General features: G+C 48.1%; 1 protein-coding gene across 4 annotated transcripts in view; it reads right to left on the bottom strand.

The window, feature by feature from the left end:
* Positions 1 to 20,645, bottom strand: part of PKIG (cAMP-dependent protein kinase inhibitor gamma) — a 114,527-nt gene that overhangs the window by 21,579 nt on the left and 72,303 nt on the right. The window contains exons 1-2 of one of the 4 annotated variants that reach the window (XM_047771043.1): positions 15,858 to 16,168; positions 7,802 to 7,871 (exon numbers count right to left, since the gene is read on the bottom strand). The gene's annotated coding sequence lies outside the window, so the exon portion shown is untranslated. Of the gene's footprint in view, positions 1 to 7,801; positions 7,872 to 12,334; positions 12,402 to 13,949; positions 14,181 to 15,857; positions 16,169 to 20,645 lie in introns of those variants that run through there. The other 3 variants (XM_047771045.1, XM_047771046.1, XM_047771044.1) reach the window with 3 other exon arrangements.

Raw genomic sequence — 20,645 nt, forward strand, 5'->3', positions numbered from 1 at the left:
AGCATTTACAGAGTCCCTACTGCATGCCAGACTGCTAAGTATCTTACAGGCATTATCTCATTTAAGTCTACAGCAGCTCTCTGAGGTAGAAAGCATCATTACTTCTGTGCTACAGAAGAGGAAGCTGAGCTACTATGAGGCTAAGCGCCTGCCCGAGGTCATACCCATGAGTGTGGAGCAGGACTGAGCCTGTACTATTACGCCAGGAAGCAGAGGATGAATTAGCAACACGCCTGACACAGTAGGGTTTGTTAAAAACTGTCCATTTCTTTTTCTCCTCTATCCCTAACCTCATGATAAGGCACTCCTGAAGGAAAGACAAAAAAGCAATGAAGTCCAAAGAAAACACTCTACTACACTGGCTAAAGCAAATATGCCCAGATGTATTTCACCGATGCTTAAGCAAAGTCCTATATAGAATCTTCATTTGCTTACTTGTTTATTTGTTTGTTTTATGGCCACATCCAAGGCATATGGAAGTCCCAAGCCAGGGATTGAACCTGAGCCACAGCTACAGCAATGCTGGATCCTTTAACCCGTTGCACCAGGCCTAGAATTAAACCCAAGCCTCCGCAGGGACCAGAGCCACTACAGTCAGATCCTTAACCCACTGCATCACAGCAGGAATTCCCTATATAGAATCTTCAGCTGGAATTTTAAAAACCTTCAGGATTCTTTTCAGTGGTGTTGGGATGATTATCTGAATTCTGCCACCAAATTCTATTTTTTTGTTATTTACCTTTGGTAAAAATATTTGGGGGTACACATTTAAAAACCCTCACGCCCTCAGCAGCTGTACCTCCCCCTGGCAGGCAGTGCTAGGACTTCACACAGGGATGGGGCTGAGGCTGGGCTTCTGGACAGTAATACAAACTTTTAAATCCATGAAAGTTTATGCTTCCATGCAGGTCTTTGGAAAAAGATAAAACAGTCCAGTAAAGCTACCACTAGGGAACCAGGCTCACTGGATCTCTTGCCAGGCCTTCTGCTGCTTACACACTACCTAAACTTGGTGAGGGCTCAGCTAAAATACAAGGTTCCCAGAGACTGACAGTTCCCGTCATAACGTGGAGGGAGGGCAGGAAGGGAAGGTGAGATCACTTCCAGGCAGGCTGGCCAAAGGTCCAGGGGCTGGACTGAACTCCAGCTCTGCAGATGCCAGGCTGGATGCCTCTGGGCAAGGGTCCTCCCCCTCAAAAACCTCCAGGGTCTCAGGTGTGGAATGAAGGGGTGAGGTGTTCTTGAAATACCTCTCCAAGTTCCTTCACATTCCTCTTATCCGGTAGAATGGAATTTGTATCCTTTTTTTTTTTTTTGCTTTTTAGGGCTGCACATGTGACACATAGAAGTTCCCAGGCTAGGGGTCAAATTGGAGCTGCAGCTGCCAGCCTACGCCACAGCCACAGTAACACAGGATCCAAGGCATGTCCACACCACAGCTCATGGCAATGCTGGATCCCTGACCCACTGAATGGGGCCAGGGATGGAACCCGCATCCTCATGGATACTAGTCAGATTTGTTTCCACTGTGCCACAAAGAGAACTCCCTGTAATTTGTATCCTCTTGAACAAACTGGCCATAGTAACCTGCTTCTAACTAACAGAATGCACAGAAGTGAAGCTGGGTGACTTCCAAGATGGGGTTAGAAAAGGTGTCACAGCTTCCACCTGGCTCCCTCTGTCTTGAGAGCTTTGAGCTGCACGCAGGCAATCTGAGGCTGCCATGCTGTGAAGAAGCCCAAACCAGCCTGTGAAGTGACCACATGGAGAGGTCTGGGGATGGCATGGAGAGAGATGCAGTTGGTGGCCCCAAGCTGTGCTGACATGGCCACTATCTGTAACTGCATGGGAGAATCAAGCCAGATTTGTCCAGCTGAGCTCCCCCAAATTCCTGATCCACACAAAGCATGAACACACGAATACATTACTGCTGTCGTTTTAAACCCCAAAGTATGGTGGTAAAGTGAACAGTGATCAGTCATGTCATTTCCAGCTCTGAGGTCCTTCTACCATTCCTCTAGAAGGCTACAGAAAGCAGGTCTCAAAGCCACTGCAGAAAGTGAAAAGATGCAAGATATCATCTCTATAATGTCAATTCATTCTTCCTTTCCAGCAACTGACCGCTCAGTGTGTACCAGACACCGCAGATACAAAAACAGTAAGACACCAGGGGCCCTGGAAGGACATTCACGGTCTGGTTAGGGAGGTCCCCTCATACACTCACAATTCTTAACCAGTGGTTGGGGGTGGGGCGCACATATCGGAGCCCCAGAAGCCCTGGGATCAGCTCCAGAGGATACCCGTTGCCTCCCTCAGGGATTCTAGTAACACCAGGCAGGGGACACGGGGTGTGCCTTCTACAAGCCATCACTGCCCGCACCAGCCTCGGTTACTGACTAGAGGGTGTCATGGCCCACACATGTGACGAAAGAGAAAGAGTTTAGGGACCACTTCTATGCGTGAATCTCTTAAAACATGACGGATCCTTAAAAAGCTTGGTCATTAAGTGCTGTTAACGTAAGATGTGCAAGGCTGAGCAGGGGCTCGGGAGTCCAGTCCCTTGTACACAGTCACCATCTCTAAGAAAGTGACCCCTCCCTCCTTTACATTTCCTGCTCCCTGGGGGCTCAGCACCGAATAAAACACTCTGCCCTCATGAAGCTCGCACTCACTCCGCTGGAGCGACTCAAACCAATGAACAAACTGAACAGCCTCGGGGGTGAAAGAGCTGCGCCGAGAACTCGAGGAGGGCAAGGAGAGTGGGGGTTTCTAGGAGCGATGGGAGCCTCTGGGGGAGGGATGCGGGTGCAGACCCCGGAAGGGAGGCGTCGGGCAGACAGCTGAGGAAGTGTGCCAGGCAGAGGGAGCAGCAGGCAAGAGGTGTCCTGCCTGGGGGCCAGAAAGAGCCCAAGGAAGCTGCAGGGCCAGGGGATGGAAAAGGCTGAGGGGAGCCAGGAACCTTCCAGGGTCTTGGAGGACAAGAGCAGACTCAGAGTATTATTCGGATTTTGACTTCACCCTTTCACTGGTTTTTCCAACTGGATGCTTTAATGCTTCCCTTCCATGCCAGTTTTCAGCACCTCCCCCCAGCGTGTGGCCGCCCAAGAGCCCGGGCCCTTGGTGGAGTATTCCAGCCTCTACCCGCCTCCTCCCGGCACTGAGTCTTTGGGGCATGGCCAACCCCCTGGCCTAAGCACCCTGTGTTACTAGCGGCCCAGGACAGAGACCCCTCAGCCTGAGTACCCTCTTCCCTCCCGGCCCCAGCAGAGAAGATGAGGGCTCCTGGCTTGGCCACATACAGGTGCTGATACACTTGTTCCACACCTGTCCTCCCAACTGGTTCCAAGAGGACAGGCTCCCTGACTTTCTTGTCACCCTGTCCCCAGCCTCAGCATAGCTCATGACGCATGGAAGATGCGTTAAATGAACCATTAAGAACTGAAGACCATCTGTACCCTCAAGCCAGCGATGAAAACAACCAGCTGAGCCCTGACTCCTGACCAATCAGGTAGCGATGGTAATGATAAGATTAAGACGGCCACTGTTTAGGGGTGTGTATGCTGTGCCTCAGACATGGTAAGATGTGCTTTCTGGGTACCGTCCTGTTTTCACTTCCCAGGGGCCCTGCACGCTTAGTTCCCTTTTACACACAGTGAGGACATGTGGGGCCCCGAGTCACATCCAGGACTGGCTGGCTCCCAGGACCAAGGCCTCAAAGGCGGTGCTTCTCTTAGGCTCAGGGAAGCAGAGGATGTGGGAGCCAAGGACAAGGTGAGCTTAAAGCGGGGTACTGGCAGGAGGGTCGGACTGGGAGAAGAAAGGCAGGGTCTCCTTAGTCTTGCTTTCTATCTTCTCCACCTGGTCTCCGAACCTGCTATGCTTCTGCTCGAGCTCTGACGATCACAGAGTGCTCCTTCACTCAACACTGACTAAGTATTATGGCCCCTTCCCAGCCCTGGTAGTGAAGGCACTTTCCAAGGCACTTTCCGTATTTAACCCTCACAATGGATGGCCTGTGGCTCAGAGAAGTGGCGTGACTCAACCAAGGTCCTCTAACCAGTTAGTGACCGAATCAGGCCTTGAACCTGGGTTTGCTCATCCTCGATCCAGCACACGGTCTTCGGGATGGCGTGTTCTGGTGACGGTTTCATCATGATGAGGGTGATACTGCACTGGTCTCATCCCCATCAGAGAACTGTTCTGTGACCACACTCCCTGCCCCTTTGGCTTGTCTCAGTGCAAATGGCTCTGGCCACAGGGGTCAGATAAGGCCACACCCTGTAATAACGGGGTGAGGAGCTTGCAGAGTGATGGACTGAGCACCTACCAGAGCGCCAATAAATGTTTTTGAAAAGAACGAATGAATAAATGAGTCAGGAGAGATACACAATGGATCTGCCAACGTGAAACAGTTCAAGAGAGCACATGGCTGTGTATCTTCCGAGGGCCCGACGGGATCCTGTCCTGAATTTCAAAGACTGATGGGCAGCTACACAAGTGCCCCTCGCTTTGATAACTAGAGCCACACAAGGACAGAAAGCAAGCCAGGAATTCAGATGATGGGGGAAAGATCTAGTGATGAACCACCACTGGTTTTGAGGCCAATAAGAAAGGCAGCCCCACGAAAGCATCATCACTTCACAGCCACTTGCTGGGAAGAGCCTGCTTGACAGGAGATGGTGACAAGTGGAAATTACGCAGGAAAAAAAACTTGTCTCCTGCCCATGTCAACCCTAAATTTGGGCCTGTCAAAGACAGGCTTATAGCTTCTTAGCTAATAAAACCACGTAAAATACGCTAGAGTCAAATTTCATTTGTCTAATTATTCCTCAGGGAATGACTCGCTCCAGATCACCAAGATTCCCACACTGTCACTCTTCTAAAATCAAAACCTTATCTGGAGACAGAAAGCAGATGAGTGGTTGCCTAGGACTGGGGACGGTTGGGGGTTGCGGGGGGGTTTGGGAGATGAGTTAAGGGTGCGGAGTTTGCTTCTGGGGTAATGAAAATGTTCCAAAACTGATGACGGTGAGAGATGTACAACTCTGTGAATATACTGAGGGCCACTGAGTTACACGCTTTAAATGCGTGAACTGTGTGGTGTGTGAATTATAGCTCAATAATGCTGCCCAAAAGAACCAAAAAACAACAACAACGAAAAAACCCTGGGAGTTCCTGTTGTGGTGCAGTGGAACGAATCCGACTACTGTCCATGAGGATATGGGTTCGATCCCTGGCCTCACTCAGTGGGTTGGGAAATCCAGCATTGCCATGAGCTGGCATGTAGGTTGCAGACACGGCTCAGATCCTGTGTTGCTGTGGCTGTGGTGTAGGCCGGCGGCTGTACCTCTGATTTGACCACTTGCCTGGGAAGTTCTATGTGCCGAGGGGCAGCCCCAAAAAGTGGGAAAAAAATAAAACAACAACAAAACCCCCAGCCTTATCTGAATTATAATGGAGAGACATTCTTCTCGGGTATTGCGCAAATGCATTAGTGTATTCCCCACCAACATTTTCTTAATAATTTAAGATCACTGCTGTGTGCACAGTTTTTCATATCTGGGGTAACACAGCAATGTTCTTAGTATTATTATAAGATATAGGGCAGTTTGCCTTACACTAAACAGCCCATGTTTTTTCTGCTCCCCTCCCCCCCCCCTTTTTTTTCTAAAAATGTCCTTTACTTTCACCATAATGCTTGGCGGTTAAGCTCACATGCTTGGGTCAGACTTAATGACTGTGTGCCCTCGGGTGAGTTATGAGATCTCTCTGTGCCTCAGTCTCTCCATATATAAAATAACAGTACCACTCTCCGTGGAGAGTCATGAGGACTGAGGGAGGTAAAGTAGATAGAGCATCTGACGGTGTCCTTGGCAGTGATAAGCCGGATGGAAAGTTAGCTCTCAACACCTTTCTCACAGCTGTCAGTGTAGCTACTGGAGCAGCTTTTCCAGAGCTATAGACTCAGAAACCAGAAACCTGCACAGCATGCTCAGTACACCCGCTATGTTCAGTGAGATGAAACAGGGCTGGGGTGCAATTTCGTGACTGGACTTTGGGACATTGCACTGGATGTCTCTGAGCTTTGGTGACATTAGCTAATTTGTTCCTAGTTTACCCCAAGCCAAGAAACCTAGAGGCCTGGTGAGGTCGCCCAAGATATCCTCGTATCTGGGAGGCTGGTGCCCAAAGGGACACAGCGGCCCACAACACTTAAGGCTCTCTCTAGAGCAGTGATTCTTAAAATTCAGAGGTCACAGTCATATTTGTGAATCCAAGGACGGCTCTGGACATTTTCCCCAGAGAAGTGTGTGTGTGTACATACAAAACTGTACCTGTGTTTACAGGGAAGTCTTGAATTTCAAAAGCCAACCACAAACCTTTGGTTAAAAACCTCAACCCTAGACCTCAGACGACCCCAGCATTCTCAAGGTTCAGTGGCTCTGGGCCCCAAGGCTCCCACAGCAGCTGGAACAGAAGGCCCTCTGACCTTGGCCAGATAAACAGTCCTGGGAGCTGACTGCCACATCCTAGTCACCGCAAACATCTGCATCCCGGGGATTCCCAGGGGGCACTGAGTCAGAACAGGACACTAGCCTGGTGGCTCAGGAAGCTACCATAGGGCAAGGCCTTGCTGATAAGCAGTTGCAGAGTTCCAAACCCAGGACAGCTGCCTGCCAGATAGGATTCTTGCTCTAACAAAGATGTGGAATCTTAGGAGAAGTGCTAAAAGCAGGCCAGGCCTGAGATGGAATTTGAAGGAACTAGACATCCCCCAAACTCCCAGGCCCACTAGGACTTGGACCAGAGAAATAAAGGCTGGAGATTCTGCCCTAACATAAGGAGCTGGAGCTAGAAAGAGGTGGGTGAGTTGGGGACAAGGGAGGTTAGTGGACCTCAAATCAGGGGCTGTTAAAAATTATTCACTTACGGAGTTCCCGTTGTGGTGCAGCGGAGGCAAATCTGACTAGGAACCATGAGGTTTCGGGTTCAAACCCTGGCCTCGCTCAGTGGGTTGGGGATCTGGCGTTGCCGTGAGCTGTGGTGTAGTTTGCAGGCATGGCTTGGATCCTGAGTTGCTGTGGCTCTGGTGTAGGCCAGCAGGCAACAGCCCTGATTTGACCCCTAGCCTGGGACTCTCCATGTGCCGTGGTGCAGCCCTAAAAGGACAAAAGACCAAAAAAAAAAAAAAAAATTATTCACATATGCCAAGAACATCTTGATACCATAAAAATGTGGACACTGATCCAAGGTGGCCACACTTGAGGCAGGCCGTTCATGTTCTGTGACCTACACTTTTCTTCTGACTGGGAGGGACCTGCACCATCTCTCCTCAGGTCACTGGGCTGTGCCTGCTTCTTTGGGCTGGATTTTGCTTATTTTTGCTCCTGTATCACAGCATTAAAATTCCCATAACACGCCCTAGTCTTTATGAAAATACCTTTACAACAAACCATTGGTGGCCAGGAACGTTGGCATCACGCCCAGATTTGCTAATAACTCCTGGGTATGATCGCATCTGCTTAGGTAGATGGCTGAAGAGACCCATTCTCTTTTAAGCCACCAGAGATAAACTGTCTTTCTGATGCTATAAAGAAACTGTGTAAAGGGAATCATGATTGAAATTGCAACACAACGTTATATAACTTCTGAAAGGGCCATCCTGCCTCTTGTTCATGGGGCCCAAATTCCTGATTTCATTTGGAACCCATTTCTTTTCCTTCCTCAAAAGGAAGCAAAAGTATTTAGGCAAAGCCTCGTGAGGCTACGGTACAGGGGTGTGAACAACATGACTACCCACCTGGTTTAGTTTCTTTTTCCTGCTCGCATTGCTTCAGATTTTCCACCGTTGACTAATCAATGTGGAAATTCTAAGGAAGCAGAAGAAAAACAAAAATTAGAGCCAGACGTACTCTAGGGCTGCAAACTGAAACAATCTTTTGGAAATACAGCTTAACAATGTCTATTAATATTGGCTGTGCCCATCCTTTGCATCAGTCAAATACCTAGGAATTTATACTACCAATACGTTCAAATAAGTAAAGGAATGTTCAGTAAAATACATTGTGTAAAAGCAAAAAAAAAAAAAAAAAAAGGAAACAACTTACATGTCTCTTAAAAGGAAAAGAGTTATTTTCTCAGGTCAGTCTCCCAAAGCAATAGAAATTAGAGCAAAAATAAACCCATGGGACCTCATCAAACTGAAAAGCTTTTGCACAGCAAAGGGAACCCAAAAGAAAACAAAAAGACAACTTACAGAATGGGAGAAAACAGTTTCAAATGATGCAACGGACAAGGGCTTAATCTCTAGAATATATAAACAACTTATACAACCCAACAGCAAAAAAGCCAATCAATCAATGGAAAAATGGGCAAAAGACCTGAATAGACTGTTCTCCAAAGAAGATATACAGATGGCCAACAAACACATGAAAAAATGCTCAACATCGCTGGTTATAAGAGAAATACAAATCAAAACTACCATGAGATATCACCTCACACCAGTCAGAATGGCCATCATTAATAAATCCACAAATAACAAGTGCTGGAGGGGGTGTGGAGAAAAGGGAACCCTCCTGCACTGTTGGTGGGAATGTAAACTGGTACAGCCACTATGGAGAACAGTTTGCAGATACCTTAGAAATCTATACATAGAACTTCCATATGACCCCGCAATCCCACTCTTGGGCATCTATCCGGACAAGGCTCTACTTAAAAGAGACACATGCACCCGCATGTTCATTGCAGCACTATTCACAATAGCCAGGACATGGAAACAACCCAAATGTCCATCGACAGATGATTGGATTCGGAAGATGTGGTATATATACACAATGGAATACTACTCAGCCATAAAAAAGAATGACATAATGCCACTTGCAGCAACATGGATGGAGCTAGAGAATCTCATACTGAGTGAAATGAGCCAGAAAGACAAAGACAAATACCATATGATATCACTTATAACTGGAATCTAATATCCAGCACAAATGAACATCTCCTCAGAAAAGAAAATCATGGACTTGGAGAAGAGACTTGTGGCTGCCTGATGGGAGGGGGAGGGAGTGGGAGGGATCGGGAGCTCGGGCTTATCAGACACAACTTAGAATAGATTTACAAGGAGATCCGCTGAATAGCATTGAGAACTTTGTCTAGATACTCATGTTGCAACAGAAGAAAGGCTGGGGGAAAAATGTAATGTATACATGTAAGGATAACCTGACCCCCTTGCTGTACAGTGGGAAAATTAAAAAAAAAAAAAAAAAAAAAAGGAAATGAGTTAAACTATGGTGTCTCAATACAATGAGAAACTCTACAGCCACTACAAAGAATGAGGGAGATTTGTTGCACAGACATGGAAAAATGTACCTGCTCTGTTGTTAAAAACTGGTGCAAAACTATATACATCATTGCTTTTTAATACAAAATGAACGTGATTATTTATGCTTAGAAAAAAGTATAGCATTTGCGTATAAACACAATTTCTGTATCTATATAGAAAAAGGCAAACAGCAAACTACACACAGTGGCGCTCTCTGGGAATCAGAAACTGTGGAAAAAGGAATGAAAGATTTCACTTTTTACATTTACTGTTTCTGTTTCAGCTGAAAACTTTTAATTAAGCGTTATGAGAGCGGAGAAAGAACTCTGGTAAACTGTCACGCACCACCCATTTATCTTTAACTGCACCTACTGCCACTTTCTTTTTGGGTCAAAGAGAACAGGTCTTCCAACCTTTCACTTTAATAGCTGGGAGGCAAATTTTTCATTTTATTTTGTTGTTATTTTTTTGGCATGCACCATGTGGAAGATCCAGGGCCAGGGACTGAACCCGCACCACAGCACCGAACTGAGCCACAGCAGTTACAAGGTTGGATCTTAACCTGCTAAACCACCAGAGAACTCGTGGCAAATTTTTTAAAATAAGCTTCATGGAAGGGGAAGAAAAGTGCATTTTATTTCCTAAGCATGTATGTCTTTTATTTTAAAAGGGGGATTTTTTTTTAACTTAAAAAAAAAAATATCCCCCTTTAAAATGCAAAAGCAAGTCTAAAGCTTTGGCTTATAAGTGCCCTGCTTAGGTGGTGTGTGGGCTGGTTCTGCTCTGTTGACTGTTTTCCATGGCTCTCTGCCCTTGATTGCCTTCCTCCCAAACCCAATTAAATATACTCCTGGCATCTATGTCTGCTGGGAACCAAAGCCCAGCAAACCACAGCATCTCTGCTCTTAAGGCTCTCTTGGCCTCCACGCAGACACTTTGGCTTCTCTATCAAACGGGTCCTGGAATCTGGAGAAGCGAAATGGTTTGATCTGTAAGCCATGCCGATGGGAAGAGGAAGAAGAGGAAATGGTCTGTCCCGGTGGATGAAATGAAAGAAAAAAGAGAGGAGCGGCATTCACAACACGCTCTGGAAGCTACCTACGCTGAGTCTGCCCTTTCAGCGTTACCTGGAAGGTAGACTCTGCCCTTTCCCGACATGCTTTGCTTTTAACTTTTGCATTCTATTTCACTGATACAAAATAGTCCATTGAAATAATGATACCTCATATGTCTACAGCGCTTCATATGTTACGAAGCACTTTAAGATACTTTATCTTGTTCAATCTTCACAATGACTCTGGGATCAGATCAGCATCACTCCCTTTTACAGATGAAAAGGAGGCCCAGAGACGTTAAGGATCTTTTAAGGTCACACAGCCAGCTGCTAACAGATACAGTAATAACAACTCAGGTCTCTACACCCAAGTCCAGTAGGGAGCTCGGGTTTGAAATCACAGAAAGAAAGGCCAACTACAGGCAAGCCAATGAATAAAAAAACATTGGCTCTTAGCAGTAACAGATTTTCCTGCCCCTTATGAAAGATTATAGATGAGGAGGACTATTCTCTGCTAGCTCAGAGAGTCTCTGCTCATATACGGGAATACAGCTGCAGCACGAGAGCAGGAAAATCCCCTGCGCCACCAGGCCCCTCCCTCATTTTCGGAACCTTCTCCTGATTGATCCCAGGCTTTACCCTCCTCTCTCTTCCTTCCCGCTCTGCGCTTTGGCAGCACTGGCCTCCTTTCAGTTTCTCCAGCATTGCACAGGCTTTCCTGCCTCGGGTCTTTCTCATGCATACCTGTCTCTAACTGGACCCCCCCTTTCCCACCCACAGCTTAGCTCTGGCATAACCGACGACCAGCTTGGTCTAAACACCACCTCTTCAAGCCAACCTGCCGTAACCACGTTCTCTGCATCCACCCCTCACCCCGCTGATTCCACAGCAGTACGATTAGTCCTGGTAGGCTTTATGTGGAGCCTGCTTCACGTAGCCTGCCCCCCATCCCCTTGCCCAGTGCCCAGCAGATATGAGGTGCTCAATAAACACCGGCTGAATACACGGAAAATTTACTGATGTGAACCAAAGGCTCGGCTTACATGCTCCTGTCCCTCCGCTTTCTCAGGCCTTCTTCCACAACCCTGTCCCTCTCGGGGCACATAATCACACGTGTTAAAGTCGCCGAGTCTTTTTTTTTCCCATCAGGCTGCAAGCTACTTAGGTCTTAGTGACCTTGGTGTTCCCCATAAGCACCGTGTATGCTGCCCAACACACAAAGGCTTCTTAGCAGTGCCTGAGTTCACATGGACGTGCAGCCAAGTACGGAGGAAAGCCGCGGGGTCCGACCAACCGCAGGTAGTGGTTTCTCCACCCAGGGGACTGCGACACAGAACACGAGCACCTTCGAGACAGGCAAACAAGGACTCTGCCCAGGAAGAAATTAAAACGAGCTGAACTCGAGATGCAGTGAGTCTGTGGGTGAGGGGCGGGGGGAATAAGCATTGCCAATGGCAGCTTCCAGGGCAGAAACTCCCTGGTGGCAAACTGGAAACGTGTATCAGAGACAGAAAAAAGTTCGTGCCCTCTGTCCTCGCCATGCTGAATTCAAAAAATCAGAGAAGTGAAATCACTGGGGGATCATTTACATGTGTTTTTCTGTACTTGTCTAGCTTCTCCTTCCAGGAACATCCAATTTTGTAATCCGAAACAAATAAAAGCCATAATAAATGTCATAAAAACAAACCAACAGAAAACACCCATCCCTGGACAACAAAATCACTCACCCCTAGGATTCCTTACTAAGTTCCTTTCTTTCATCTGAGGCCATGGGGACAGGAAGGTGCTGGAGGCGAAGGCTTCAGCAGGAGCAGCGCTCATTTCTAATGCAAGTGCTGGCAAAGCTCTGGGAGTCAGGAGACAGAGTGGGGGCGTGGGGGGTGGGGTGGGGAACGAGCACAGCTCAAGAGCAGGACCTCCAGCCACCTGATGCTGATGGGCTGTCATTAGCCACTCACCCGCCTGTCCTCCGAGATGCGCTGAGAACTGCATGAAATCAGAGGCTGTCTCTTAATCAGCTTGTTCCTCCAGCCTCATGCTCAGTACCCATGAGCCCTCAGCACAGTTTACTGAATGTCAAAGACCACAACTATAAAGCACTGAACATAACAACTGACCTAGGTCCCTGGGACATAATAAGAACGCATCAGCAACTGAATACTTCATTTCTTTAGTGCTGTGAAGGTCCATTATTCAGTTGGGAAAAGCCAAGCTGAAGGCAATTTCTTGGAAGAGTAGAGACTTCTTTTAAGTTAGGAAATGCTCGCTTCCTCCAGTCAGAGTGGATGCATTTTCATCTGCAATTCAGAATTGCTTAGGTGGACGGCTGAGCGCAACTTTCAAAGAAACCCCCCTTTGAAGGAGCAGGACTCAAAGTTTTCATAAGGCATTTCTGAAAGACTTCCAGGAGGTGGTGAGCTCAGCCCTGGGTCGTGATTAACGACTTGTTTCCAAGAACTTTAGATTTTCCACGTCTGTCTCCACTTAGGAATCACTTCTGGCTCCTCGTGAAAACACTCCGCAGTTAATTGGGTGAGCTCAGCTCCTTGTCACAAAGTAACACCTGCCACCAGTTTTTCCCTTAAGTGGCTGGGCCAGAGAGACCCCTGGTCTCAGGAGAACAGCACCTGCTTCAGCTTTTGGCCTCCGCACCTCAGCGGGTGAGGCTTGGTTTAAAGAGCCAGCATGGCAGCTCCAGGACCCAGTAGGGAAGGTGGGTGTCAAAACTGAAGTCAGACAGGACTTCGGGCTGCCATCCTACGAAGGGGCAGGCGCCTGTGTACGTCAGCTAACGTTCTCCTTCTGGAAACCGTAAGGCAACTAATCCTGAGCACATATTTGGACCAACTATGGGCATCACACGCTTTATCCTGCTTCATCCTCATGGCACCCCTCTGCGGTAGGTATCGTTCTGACACCCTCCCACCCCGACTTTTCAGAAGAGACGCACACTCTGTGAGGAAAGGTGATCTGTCCAAGACAGCTCATCTTCCCATCGAACCCTAGAATGCCCAAGGTGACAGGGACTGTGGACAGCAGCCAGCCCAGGAGCCACCAACGCATGCGCCAGCCGGGGCCAAGGGCCAGGCAGGAGACTAGAGCGTGTGACAGACTGGACAAGGAAATGGCACAGACGGTAACACTGGAGAGCACAGCCTGAAGGCATTCAAATTCAAACAAACAAAACCCCCCAACCAGGTACCTTTCTTCCAGAGCATCACCTCCTCACAACCACCTTAGAAAGAGGACAACTTTTTTAATCAGCTAAAGTCTGGAAATCCTTGGCCCTCCTGCTGCCCACGCCCCGGCTGGTACCCGGCAGCAACGGTCCACTTTCCAAGGGCTTAGCTGCCGGGCAGATGGACAGAGGCTCAGACACGCCAAGGGGCTTTAAGAATCCTCCGGTTAACCATAATCTTAATCCAAACAACCAGTTTTAAATACTGCAGCTTCCTGAGGGCTAGGGTCTCTGATGGCCTCAAAGAAACCAAAAAACTCTTAAAATTGCCAAGACCTGGAAGCTTGGAAACTCAAAGTCCAAGACTTGACAATTTCTTTTGCTTGTCCTTGTACCTTGGCCGCCCCTTCCTCGCAGCAGTGGAGGCTGTGTCCAGGTGAAATGGGGGGGGAAGGAGGGGGTTTTCCCCTCGTCTTCTTCTCTTTTGCCAAGAGAGGGAGGAGAAGGAGCTCGAAATTAAAATCGAGTATGCTGGGTCTCCTCTGCACTCAAGTGCCAAGCTCTCTAGCAGGCACTGAGGTCCAGTGACAGAACAGTTGGTGCAGGCTGTCTACTGGAAGCCACAAACTGACGTCAGGCCAATAATCGTGTAGGCACAGCTCAGGAAGGAGTTCAGGAAACACTAGGAAGGAGTTCAGGAGAATTCAGGAACCTAGCGCGGCATTTACCCTGTCAGCGGAGATAAGGAACAACGACCCTGAGCGGCTGGGGCTGGGTGAACAGAGGAGCCGAACCCGGGCTCCGCCCTTACCAGGTGCTCCAGGCGGTGAATTCCTTCCTCTCCGCCCACCTCCGTGCGCAGGCGCACTCCCGCACTGAGCCTTTCTCCTTCGGGCGCACCAAACCTGACGACACTTTAAACTCAGAAGGACCTCACTCTCGCCTTGTTTTATGTCCTCTTTTAAGTCTCCCGGAGGCACCAGCTTTTACCCACTCTGAGATACTGAAAATGAAGGGCACTGTACAAGCCCTAAGGGTTGCTCCGCTAAGGGGAAAGGGGTTTGGGTGGTTCATTTTAAGCTGAATTTGGAAACAGGGTTGAGCCTTGAACAATACAGGAGTAAGGGACACTGATCCTCCATGATCACAGGGTCGAAAATCCAAGGAGAACTTCACAGTCAGCCCTCAGTACCCTCAGGTTCGAGTCCACGGATTTGAGCAATCACAGATCGCGCTGCTCTGCAGCTCATACTTATTGGGAAAAATCCACATGGCAGCGGACCCTGGAGGTTTAAGCTGCATTATTCAAGGGTCAACTACATAGTGGGTTTCACCCCCTCATTTATGTGCAAATGAGGAAATGGTGGCCCAGAGAGTGAAATACTTGCCCAGAGTCCCAGGGTTTCCTTGGGTGACTATTATACGGTGACTCTTTTTTTTTTTTTTTTTTAAATCTGAAGGCTTTCTTCTCTGTGATTTTTCCAACTACTTTTACATGCTAGGAGGGTAGGTGGGTCACACACAGCACCTGCAAGCCTTATGTCTCAAGCCACCTGAGAACCCTCAGCCTGGCACCTACCCGGGTACGCCCCCCCGCCCCCTGCACAGAGTGGCTCCCTCAGTTTAAAATCCTGAAGACAGAACCGAACGAATAAAATGTCCAAGTACTTACATGTTCTGTTTATTTTCTAGGAATAAACAGTACATCTTGAAAAGGAAGCAATAAAAAAGATCACAAAACCCAAGTTAAAGATTTCCATCTTGGAGTTTCCCACGAAGCCACTGCAGCATCAGGGCATAAGCGATGAGGTAACTTCATGAAATCGGATCATATCTGTATCTTAAACTTAAAATATCAATGTTCTATTTGTGAGGGAGAAATTAAAGAACATTTTCATTTTCAGAGACATTCCCCTCTGGAATGTTTAAAACGTATTGTACTGCCTTTGCAATGAAAAATATAAATAAAGGTTTTACGAACACCAATTTCTAAGGAAGGATTTACTTCCTCACCTATATTTGGGGCAAGGAGCCACTTTGAAAGCTCTAGATACTCTGTCAAAGTTCTTTGGGTAACAAAGTAAAACAGCATTTGACTGGAGCCCATCTGTGAGCTTTGAGGTTCAGACTTTAGCCCTAGGCAGTTTCAGACAAAGCCATAATTTCCAGAGCAATAATATATAATATAAAAATAGACCCTTTGTGACCAACAGGCTGGAAAGCAAGCTCTCCAGAGAGCCCAGCTTCCAGGCGTGCTTCTCCCTGGGGGTGGGGGCGGCGGCAGAGAAGAAAGTTCTACTCACAAAAGCAGAGTTCTTTCAGAGTTCAGTGGTCCTCAGTCAGAGGGAAGGTGGAATTTCAGAAGCCAGGATTCAAAACGCTTCCCTCCTGACAGTGAGCCAGATGAGCCGACCGGCCAGCGGGTGCAGGCAGGATCTCTCGTGCCCTCTCTCTCCCTCTCTGTGTCTCCTAAATGAAATGCACTTCGAGGTTTTAGTGGGTGTTTCCCACGTCTCAGGCCAAGTAAGTCCCCATCTGTTGTAACCCAATGCTCAGCCCGATGATGTCAACCACTGAGCGCCCTTGCTCAGTTTCCACCTCTCTGTCCGCAGGAGAGATCCATTTCCTTTGGACAATGAGCCGCGGGGGCTGTAACTGCATCCCGGCCGGCACATGTGCCTAACATCCTTCCTTCCATTTTCAACACCGCAGCCTTAGTGACAAAAGGCTTCCTATCTGCTCCCTGGGCCAGGGCTGCCGGTGTAAATCCCTCTGCCTCTTAGTCACTGCTGACTGTGGGCTTATCGGGTCTGCTGTGCTGCGGTCTAATTCACTTCTTTGGTGTCTAATACACTAGCGAGGGTGGAGAGCTGCCCCCCCACCCCTCCCCATTTCTTTCCTCCTGCTCCATTTTCCAAGTTGTTGATTCCTCCCTAACGTTTCCCAGGTGCATGCTGGACAGTGTGCATAAGACTGTCCCTCACTTGGGGAGATGCCAGGTGCCCACGAGAAAGGCTCAGAAGGAGCGCTGGTCTGACACTAGGGGAACTAGGTTCTGGTCCCGGTCATACTCCTAACTGAATGAATGGCCTCAAGCAGCCACCTCTCTCTCTCTGGACCTCCCTTTCCCCATCAATAACATGAAGGCTTGAGTGTCTTCCGCTTCTAAAATTCAGTGACAGACAAAAGCTTATCAACAAATGCAACATAAGGAACTTTACTACAAGCTGGCTGACTACCTGTCAAGGGACGGAGGAACCCTGAGGGGTCGGAGGTCACAGTTCAAGGTGCCAGGCTCAGCTCAGGCTCCTTCGACCCCCTTTCTGTGGAACTAAACTGTTTCTCAGCCAGAAAATCCCCAAGAATTCACTGAACAAGTCGTGGGGGACATGGCAAGAAGCAGCATAAACTACTAGATAAGATACAGCAGCAAGAGAATTTAACTGTCCTAAGGGACTGATGTGGAACAGTGGCTGTGAGAGATAGTAATTAGAGTCTTGCATCTGCAGAGTGCTTGATAGGAAAGACAAATAAAGCCTCCCTGCTTTGTGCACAGCAGGAAGCAATGTGACACCACAGTGATTACAGCCATCAACTTGGGAGCCAGAGATGTAGATATGGATCCTTGTGACTTCTCTGAATTTTTTTTTTTTTTTCAGTTGCAAAATGGGAAACCGGGGCCTCCATTTGAGGACAGTGAGAATGAAATAACACAGGTGAGGGAACTGAAAATCTTTGGCGTTAGAGTGATGATAGATGGTAGTGTGCTTGCTGTGGTGTCTAAGCTTCTAATTCTCATGTGAGGAGAATGAGGTTCCCAGGAACTGCAGTATTAATCTCCTTTTCCTGGATAGGAAAATGAGACAAAGAGAAGTTCAGTGACGTGCCCAGGGTCGCAGAGCTCAAGACGAACGGGCCAGCCTTGGACACGGAGTCTGTTTCACTCCTCCTTAGGCCAGCACATGGGCCACACAATTGCTGGCGCTACTCAAAATGGTTACTCCCCCAAGCCCGACCCTTATTTCTAAATGGGATGATCTCCACTTTGACAAGCAGGCTAAGCTTCTTAAACCAAGTGGGGAAGGAGTGGGGGAGAGAGTTTTCCTGGTTCCACCAGGCCTGGGACAGGCAAAGACAGGCAGTCTACTGCCTGCAGGAATCACTTCTGGCCACTAGGTAAGAGCGCGCTAACCTGCTTTTCTACCAAAACTCGGTGTGGCCTGAGGCAAGTCGGGGTTTCAATCGCCCCTCCCCCCAAAAGAGGCAGAGCTGATTTACCTCAAAGCTGCCTGGGACCAAGAGCTCTATTGGGAAAGAAGCTATTTACAGATGCGGGGGAGGCCCTGGTAGTTTGTGACTTAAGAATTTTAATTAGTTCTCAGAAAACACTGAGGTTAATCAGAAAACGTCCAAGCAAACAGGCCAGATCCCAAGAGGGAGTCCACCACTTGAAGGCTTTTCTGCAAGTTGCTGAGGGACTGTAGTGAAATAAAAAGAACACCAGGACTTCCCGTTGTGGCACATCGGAGACAAATCCAACTAGGAACCAGGAGGTTGTGGGTTCGATCCCTGGCCTCGCTCAGTGGGTTAAGGATCCGGCGTTGTCGTGAGCTGTGGTGTAGGTCGCAGGTGCAGCTCGGATCTGGCGTTGCTGTGGCTGTGGTGTAGGCCGGCAGCTATAGCTCTGATTAAACCCCTAGCCCGGGAACCTCCATATGCCGCGGGAGCAGCCCTAAAAAGACAAAAAAAAAAAAAAAAGAACACCAGCCTGGTCAGCCACAGAGAGAGAGAGCAGCAGGCAACAGCCTGGAGAGACCTGTCCCTTTCTGTCGCTGTACCTTCTACCTGCGTAGGACCTTGGGCAAGTTAACTGCTTCAGCCTGGTTCCCCAGTATAAAATAAGAACAGTAACAGCATTCACCCCCCAAGGTTCTTGTGTGGCTCAAGTGCCTCACATACTACAAATTCAAAAATACTTGGAAAAGGAGTTCCTGTCGTGGCACAGTGGAAATGAATCCTACTAGGAACCATGAGGTTGTGGGTTCAACCCCTGGCCTTGTTCAGTGGGTTAAGGATCAAGCGTTGCCGTGAGCTGTGGTGTAGGTCGCAGGCGCAGCTCAGATCCCAAGTTGCTGTGGCTGGGGTGTAGCTGGCAGCTGTAGCTCCCATTCAACTCCTAGCCTGGGAACCTCCATATGCCTCGGGTGTGGCCCTAAAAAAAAGCAAAGAAAAAAACAAACAAAAAACCCCCAAAACTTGCAAAAACCAGCTGGCACGTCTTAAAGACATTATTTTTAAAAATTCTGACTCAGGGGATGAAGTGACAGCAAATGAGTAAGGTCAAGAATGTCGGGAAGCCAAAAGAAGGGCTGGTGTTTCTGAGGTCAGGGTGAGTAAGGAACAAAGTCCTGGAGCCCAGTCAGGCCGGTTCTCAGCGTGGAGGCCTGGGGGCGGGGTGTTGTCTGGCTGTGCCTTTAGCCTTGATTCTAGAAGGGAGTGGGCGTCAGGAAATGAAGCCTGGCTCTTGACAGGTCAGTTTACTGACATCACCCTCAGCGCTCTGAAACACATTTTGTTATCTGAACAAAAGTACCAGTAAGGAACCCATTCTTAAAAACAAAGATAGTGCTTTCTTAAGATTATAACTCTTGCCCTGCAGGCTGAAAAGTGGTCCATCTGTGACAGAAGCCACCAAGAGGAAACTCTGACAGCGCCAGCACACTCACTCTGTCCTCTCTGACCACGGCGGATGATACACTCTGTGGGACAGGGCCAAGCTCTGTGCTGTAAACGCCACTGTACGTCATCCCTACGTGAATCTGCTACAGGAAGTGTTACTCATATTCTCACCCTTTAGTTGTGGAAACCCATGTGCAGAGGCTGAACTGCCTGCTCAGAGGGCCCCTGGGGTAACTGATGAGGCCTGTGCTCTGAGCTGGGGCTGCCTGGGACCAGGCCTGTCCTCTTCAGTCACTTATTCTACTGCCTTTTATTTTATTTTTTTTAAGGCCGCACCTGTGCATATGGAGGTTCTCAGGCTAGGGGTCCAATCAGAGCTGCAGCTGCCAGCCTATACCACAGCCACACCTGATCCGAGTTGTGTCTGCGACCTACACCACAGCTCAAGGCAACGCCAGATCCTTAACCCACTGAGTGGGGCCAGGGATCAAACCCGAGTCTTCATGGATACTAGTCAAGTTGGTTACCACTGAGCCACAACGGGAACTCCCTTTACTGCCTTTTAAATGCTACCCTGCAGGAAACCTGGCCGTTCCTCACAGCCAGCAGGACCGGTTCCATTTGATGATAAAGGCAACTTTGGTGGCTTCAGAAGCGCAGAGCTGATCTGAAGGGCTCAGACAGCCCCTTGGCAACAAGGCCTGCCTTTAATTCCCTCCCCCTCAACTCCAGTCTGGAAAGGCTCTCCTACTCTGAATTTCCCTAGCATGTTCTCTCTTAAGAAACTTATCCTTTTCTCCTTCGAGGTATATTTATTTTGGAGCAGCTCTTATTTTGCTGCTAGAATTTGAGCTTCCTAAGTAAAAGCTCTATGTCTAATTTATGAGCATTTTGTACATATTATGAAAGATTTATTAAAATAAAAAATCTATAACAAAACCTTGTACTGAATATTATCACATGCCAAGCAATATTCTAACTGTTCTATATAAATTATCTCATGTAATCCCAACAAGTCAGGTATACTATCTCCACCTGACACAAGAGTACATTCCAGACACAGAACACCTGAGTACTTCGTTCAGCTGCTAACTGCTGGAGAGCTACTGAAAGGAGTGTATGAGGGAATAAATTCTGGCCACCATAACCCACCTTCCAGTCCAACATCTGCTATAAAATGCAATTAACTTTTTACGCTATCAAAAGCAGGCTTCAGCTGTCATGCTATTTCAAACCCTACTTAGTCCCCCTGCCACACAGCTGGAAGGTCCCTGTTTTTTTCTAGCTCTAACTAAAGGAGAAACATATGGATTGCGACTTAATCAAAGCAGATTTTTTTCCTTCCCAATTAGAATCATACTTGCTTATTGTGGAGCAATAGAAAAGAATAGAAAAACAAAGAGGAAGGTCAT

This window comes from Phacochoerus africanus, chromosome 3 (genome assembly GCF_016906955.1).
Source record: "Phacochoerus africanus isolate WHEZ1 chromosome 3, ROS_Pafr_v1, whole genome shotgun sequence".
Taxonomy (NCBI): Eukaryota; Metazoa; Chordata; class Mammalia; order Artiodactyla; family Suidae; genus Phacochoerus; species Phacochoerus africanus.